A 6,700-nucleotide genomic window follows, 5' to 3' on the forward strand; every position below is an offset into this window, starting at 1 on the left:
CCTGACAAAATAAAGGCCATAGAAGACATCATCGTAGTCGACAACGTCAAGGCAGTACAAAGATTAACCGGGTGGATAGCCGCGTTGGGTCGGTTCATCTCAAGATCGTCGGGTAAGAGTCATCGATTCTTCTCACTATTGAAAAAGAAGAACAATTTCTCTTGGACTCCGGAATGCCAACAAGCTTTGGAAGAACTCAAGCAATACCTACCGAGCCCTCATTTGCTGCACACTCCGAAGGCAAATGAACAACTGTACCTCTACTTGGCAATTTTCGATGTGGCGGTAAGTGGTGTCCTAGTCAGGGAAGAAAAAGGTAACTCATTTTCCTATTTATTATGTTAGTAGAACCCTAGGCGATGCCGAAACAAGGTATTCTCACTTAAAAGAATTAGCGCTCGCCTTGCTAAACGCTTCTAAGAAATTAAAATCGTACTTTTAATGCTACCCATATATGTCGTGGCCTCTTACCCGCCGAGGAATGTCATGCATAAGCCCGATCTCTTGGGATGGTTGGCCAAATGGGCCGTAGAGATTAGCGGGTACGACATCGAGTACAAACCCGGACTGCCATAAAATCTCAGATTTTGGCAAACTTTATGGCTGACTTTATGCCGGCCTTGATACCCGAGGTCGAAAAGGAATTGTTGCTCACTTCGGGGACTAGCTCGGGGATCTGGACCCTATTCACGGACGGTGCCTCCAACGCGAAAGGGTCTGGGCTCGGTATCGTATTAAAACTACCTGCGGGTAATGTAATTAAACAGTCCATTAGATTTGTAAAATTGACTAACAATGAAGTTGAGTATGAAGCTATGATTATAGGTCTAGAACTGGCTAAAGGCCTCAGACCAAATGCGACTCCCTCCTTGTTGTAAATCAAGTCAATGGAACGTTCAAAGTAAATGAGGAACATATGCGGAGGTACTTGGATAAATTGCAGGTGACCCTACACCAATTCAAAGAATGGACTTTGCAGCACGTACCTCGGGATCAAAATAGTGAGGCCAATGCACTGGCCAACTTGGGGTCGTCTGTCGACTCCGATGAATTGGACTCGGGGGTAGTGGTACAACTGATGACCTTGGTGGTAGAAGAAGGTCACGTCGAGGTACACTCCATAAGTTTGACTTGGGATTGGATAAATAAATACATAGACTACCTGAAGACAGAAAAATTATCATCGGATCCCAAGGAATCGAAAGCCCTGCGAACCAAACCTGCCAGGTTCAACTTGGTCGAGGGGAAATTGTTCAGAAGATTCTTCTTCATCCCACTAGCTAGGTTCTAGGGGCCCGGAGAGACTGAATACGCCATGAGAGAGGTCCACGAGGGTACTTGCGGGAACCACTTGGGGACAGAATCCCTGGTTTGGAAGTTAATCAGAGCCGGTTACTACTAGAATGAAATGGAGAAAGATGCGAAAGACTTCATATGGAAATGCAACGAGTGTCAAAGACACGCCTCAATGATTCATCAACCGGGAGAGATGCTTCACACGGTCCTGTCCCCATGGCCGTTTATGAAATAGGGGATGGACATTGTCGGTCCCCTGCCATGGGCGCCCGGTAAGACCCAATACATATTACTCATGACCGATTATTTTTCCAAATTGGCCGAGGCTCAGGCGTTCGATAAGGTCTGGGAGAAAGAGGTCATCGACTTCATCTAGGATCACATAATATATCGATTTGGGAAATCGACTGAGGTCGTTTGCGACAACGAAAAATAATTTGTCAACAACAAGGTAAGTAAATTTTTTGAAGAACACAAAATCAAAAAGATATTATCAATGCCTTACCACCCTAGTGGGAATGGGCAAGCGGAATCAACGAACAAAACTATACTCCAAAATTTGAAAAAGATACTGACCGATTCGAGGTAGAGAAACCGAGCCTCAAGTTCCAGTATGCAACCAAAATTTCAAATGGCGAGGCCTGACCATGATCCTGGAATTATTGGATGAAAGGCGGGAAGCCGCCCTGGTCCGATTAGCCGCCCAGAAGCAACGAGTAAGGAGGTACTACAACCGAATAGCTAACCTTCCATATTTTCAAGCGGGGGAATTTGTGTTAAAAAAAGTAACGCTACACACCAGGAACCCAAACGACGTGAAACTGGGCCCAAATTAGGAAGGACGATATAGAGTTGCCGGAATAATCGGGAAAAGCTCGTATAAACGTGAGTCGGGAAACGGTGTACAACTACCGAACAACTGGAACGTGGCACACTTAAAGCAGTACTACTGCTAAGGTACGAGCTCAATTCTCTTTTTAATTTCATTGTTTTTATGCAGGTACTCGGCTGAGGGAAAATATGACTATTAGGTCTGAAAGCACGTGTTGTACTCTTTTTTCCTTGAATTGGTTTTTTTCCGAAGTGGGTTTTAGGGCAAGGTTTTTAATGAGGCAACAGTAAAACGTGCTACCTTATTTTCTAAGGACGGCCTGAAGCCGGAGTTGCTGGTCATCTACACCGAACCAACAACATTCGAGCCCTCACAAGTTCGGCCTCAAATACTAGCTGACATTCCCTCATAGGTTAGGATCTTTAAAAGGTGCTATCACTTAATATTAAAAGCCAAGGCTTGGTAGTTAGGATTCGTTGTAAGGGTAAAACGGTCAAACAAACCGTACCCATGTAGCCCACTCCATCCATGGCACAAGGCTTATGCGCCTCCGATTATGTACTCCATAAAACAATGAAAGAAATCTTTTCTTTCTTTATACTATATCACTACGCATTTCGCTCCATCGATGCATCACAACGGATCCTAAATCCAAAATCCCACGGGCTACCCCGACTCGGGGATTGTCGTCCGATAAAAAATTGGATAGCACGGATAATCAAATCCCAGAGGCACCGAGCCTATTAGGTAGGGCCCGAACATGAAAGGCTACGGCCAACCTAAAACGGCTTGGAGATGTCCGAAGTCCGTACTCAGAAAATAAGGCCTTTATGAATGATTAAAACCTATTAAAGGATTACCCTCGGCAAAATATCGTCGTATATGACTAAAACACTCAAGTGTCTTAAAGGCCTTCATTTTATCGAAATTTCGAAGCCACAAAAAATTTGGAGTTACCATCAAAATCGGGCCTCATTCGGGCTTTCGGAGAACGGATGCTCCAAATTACGTGTAATTCTATGCTAAGGCATTAGGGACGATCCACAAATAAAAAATTACAAATAGATGCTGAAAAGTAAAAGACACGGTGTTTCCAAAGGAAATTATATATATATATATATATATATATATATATTCCAAAAAGTATTTACAAAGGCACGATAAAACTTCCTCAAAATAGACAAAAAAGAGATATACAATAAAAAAACAAAAAAAAACTAAGGCATCTCCGCCTAATCTTCACTAGAGCTCGACTCAGCACCGGGACCTTCAGGCTCATATAGCTCTTTTGCCTCGGCCTCAAGCCTCTTGGCCTCTTTAATCTCGGCCGACAGATCAAATCCCCGGGCGTGAATCTCCTCGGGGGTCTCCCTCCGGGACAGTCGCTTTACATACTCGTCCTTCGTCTTTAAGGCCTTGGCTATCTCCACTTCGATTTTATAATGGGCCAATATTTCTTCGACCTTGGAGGAGTCAATCGAGGTTGCCTTTAATTTGGACTTCAGCGTAGTATATTCCTGGCCAAGGTCGTCCCGTTTCGAGACGGCTGAATCCAGTTGTGCCCGGAGTTAGTCATTTAGCCAAGACCACTTGTCAGCCTCATCCTTTGCCACCCGGAGATGGTCTTTGACCGAAGCCAACTCCTCTTTCGTAGCCTCTTCTTTCGAGGCCATGAGGTCCATCCTACTCCTCAACGTCTCGGCCGAAGGTTTGAGCTCGTTCATCTCGGCCCGGAGCTGGTCAATCAGGTCTATCTTTTTAGCGTTCTTCAGCTCAGCTCAAAGAATAGGGAGATCCCTGAGGGCCTCGTCTTTTTACTCACTGAGGACCCTGTACATGTCCTTTTGTCGAACTCGCTCCTTGAGCTCGAACTCGAGCTGGCTGACTTCCATCCGAGATCGATGGAAACTTTCATGGTGCAGCACCGAAGCATGAAAAACAAAATGATAAGATCATAAGGGCATGCAGAAGTTAAATAAAATTCACAAAGGGCACAAGGAAGGGGAAACTTACCCGGTTCAGTGCATGTTGTGCTTTATTGAAGAGGCTCGAAGTGCTCACTTCGTTTATCTTCACCTGGTCCTCTTTGGTTACCAGACAACGAAGGTAGCTGGCCATGCCCACCAGAGCGGACAACACCCGAGTGTCTGCCGGGATTGTAAACATGACCGTTCTTTTATGGTCAGGGTCCACGCTCGGAGCAGGGAACTACCTCACCAGCCTTGGGCTCGAGCTCGGTTCGTCTGCCTTCAACGATAGGTCCTTTTTCGGGATCTCCAGGTGGCCAAACCCGGAATAATCTTCTAGCGCGCCCATGTACACGCTGTCAAAAAACATGTTGAGGGCCTCGTCTGCGCCTCATGCCATCTCATTTAAATTCTCCTTATCAGCTTGAGCCTCGTCAAACATGGACTCTATATGAGATGGCGACTGCGCGATGTCAATAACACCGACTATTTCTTTCGGGGCAAGGGAAATCTCGTGAGGCCGTGGCCTATGATTTTCCTTCTAGATCCCGAGCTAAAGAGGGATCGGCCTCTCGTCCACCTTCCCCGGTTTCCTCCAGTTCTCCTTCGTGAATGGTCGACGAACTCTAGTTCATCGTCTTCAGGGTAATCCTTGAGCCGGATGAGGGAATCGGGGTCCGATACCCTGGCATAGGTACTCTTTTTGTTGCTTTTCCGAACCCGGATAGTTACCCTCTTCTTCTTCACCTCGGCGTCTGGGAAGCCAGATGATTTCCTCTTTTTCTTATTTTTCTTCTCATGTGCAGCAACTCCGGGCTATCCCAAAGTGGAGGGTTCGGCATGCGAGGCTCGGCTCGTCTGCCTTCAACGACATGTCCTATTTCCACTAAAGGACCTGCAAAAGAAAAAATGATTTAGTGGAAATAAAGGTTAAATCTGAAAATAGACTTGTTCGGAGGAGCACTCACCATGGGAACGTGCTTCCCACTTGCCATTTGAAAGGTTGCGCCATTTGCGCTCAAAATACGACATTTGTTTACAGATCCCCTCGATCCTTGTCTTGAAGCAGGGGACTGCATTGGGAACTTGGGCGATCGTTGTGCAATGATAGGCACAAGCAATTAGAAAAAGAACAAAAGAAGTACCAAGTACTCAGGAAGAAAGAAACTTACGTGCTGAGTTCCACTTTTCAGGGAACGGTAAAAATTCGGGGGGAATGAGATCTTCGATTTTTATCCAAACGAATCTCCCCTGCCAACCTCGATCTCGATCTTCTTGCTTTGCTTGCTCGACGAATGAGCTTTATCAATACCCATCGAAACACTCGGGGACTGTAGAGACGAAGCAGGTAGTCTAGGGTAAATGGAGGTGCTTCGGTGTTGTTGACGAGGTGGCGGGGGAGGATTACGATCCTCCAAAAGGACGGGTAAATCTGTCCAAGGCAGACCTCCTACCTTTTGTAGAAGCTGAGGATTATAGGGTCCACCGGGGCAAGCATGAAGGGATAAGTGTAAACACTTAGATACCCCTCCACGTGAGTGGTATTGTCCTAAATGGGCCCGGGGACGACCACTTCCTTGCTCTCCTAGTGGCAGTCCTCCCGAATTGTAGGGAGCATGTCCTCGATGATGGAGCATATGTACCTCCATACCCCTTCGCCTCGGTCCTGTTGACTGGAGGCTTTCTTAACTTTGAAGTCGTTCTAAATGGACTAGCCCCCGAGGATGAAGCTCTTCAAAGGAGGTTCTGGGGCCACCTCAGGAACGGCCACCTCGACATCCGTGGCCGGGTTGGAAGTTGAAGGGACGGTCTGTTGAGGCACATATTTGGAATTTTTCGCCAATATGAAGGTTTGAAGATGAGGATGAAGATTTGAAGATAAGGATGAAGGTATGAAGGTCAGACTTGAAGATTTGAAGGGAGTATGAAGACTTGAAGATGAAAATATGAAGATTTGGAAAATAATGTATGAACGTTTGAAGGGGTTAAAAATAAGTAAAGAATTCGAGGGTAAATCAAGGAGCTCTGGAATCGGAAAGTAAAAAGTAAAAAAGGGGTCGAAACTTTTATAGAGAAAGGGTAATTAATGCGTGATGTTTCGTATCGGGGACGGTCAACCGGCAGCTGACACGTATCCGAAGTCAGAACGACGCGAATGATGGGACGTTTTGTTGACCCGTCAACTTGGTTGTAGTGTACAGAAGAAGGAAGCAGGGATAATTTATCGATTCCCCTCGCTTCGATAAATCTACTCTCCGGAAAACGAGAGGATTATCTGTGTACGGATAAATCGGGGGCAGAGTTTTTCCTGATTCCTCGATGAGGAAACAAAAGGGAAGCACATCGGCGTGATTATAATCGAGGCCCAAAAGCCCCTCGTATCGAAACCCGAGAGGAATGAATGATGTAATTGAGATCGGGCACGGTGGAATAACGAACCCAGACCAGGTACAACTTCTGAACCTCGGAAAATGCGGAGAACGGTTATGCATAGCAAGTAAGGGGCCGTAATGTTCGGCCTCAACCGGATATTATGGCACGAATCCCGTCCAGTATCAATTGTGGATCAACACTTACTAGAAAAGAAATTTTTTACCTTATTTAG

This window comes from Nicotiana tabacum, chromosome 18, assembly GCF_000715075.1.
Source record: "Nicotiana tabacum cultivar K326 chromosome 18, ASM71507v2, whole genome shotgun sequence".
In the NCBI taxonomy this organism is placed as follows: domain Eukaryota; kingdom Viridiplantae; phylum Streptophyta; class Magnoliopsida; order Solanales; family Solanaceae; genus Nicotiana; species Nicotiana tabacum.